Source organism: Eimeria mitis, genomic scaffold (assembly GCF_000499745.2).
Source record: "Eimeria mitis Houghton genomic scaffold, Emh_scaff6860, whole genome shotgun sequence".
NCBI lineage: Eukaryota > Apicomplexa > Conoidasida > Eucoccidiorida > Eimeriidae > Eimeria > Eimeria mitis.
The window spans coordinates 2,364-2,678 of record NW_013574967.1 but is presented as its reverse complement, the minus strand read 5'-3'; positions in this window follow the sequence as shown (position 1 = coordinate 2,678).

The following is a 315-nucleotide window of genomic DNA, read 5'->3' as shown; positions in this document are numbered from 1 at the left end:
TGCTGCTTCTGCTGCTGCTGCTGCTGCTGCTGCTGCTGCTAGAGTGTATGTTTGTATTTGTTTCGTTTGTTTGTTTGCTTCGTCAACTAAAAACAAACAGAAACTGTTGCTAGTATCCATAAAAATTCTAAGAAAACCCTAAAACCCCGATTAGGGTTTAGGGTTTAGGGTTTAGGGTTTAGGGTTTATTAGGGTTTAGGGTTTACGCAGGCTGCTGTCTCCTCGCGGCTGCATGCAGCAGAGGGTTGCAGCAGCAGGCAGCAAGAAGAACACAAAACAAAATAACTCTGATATATATATAAATAAAATATTTCA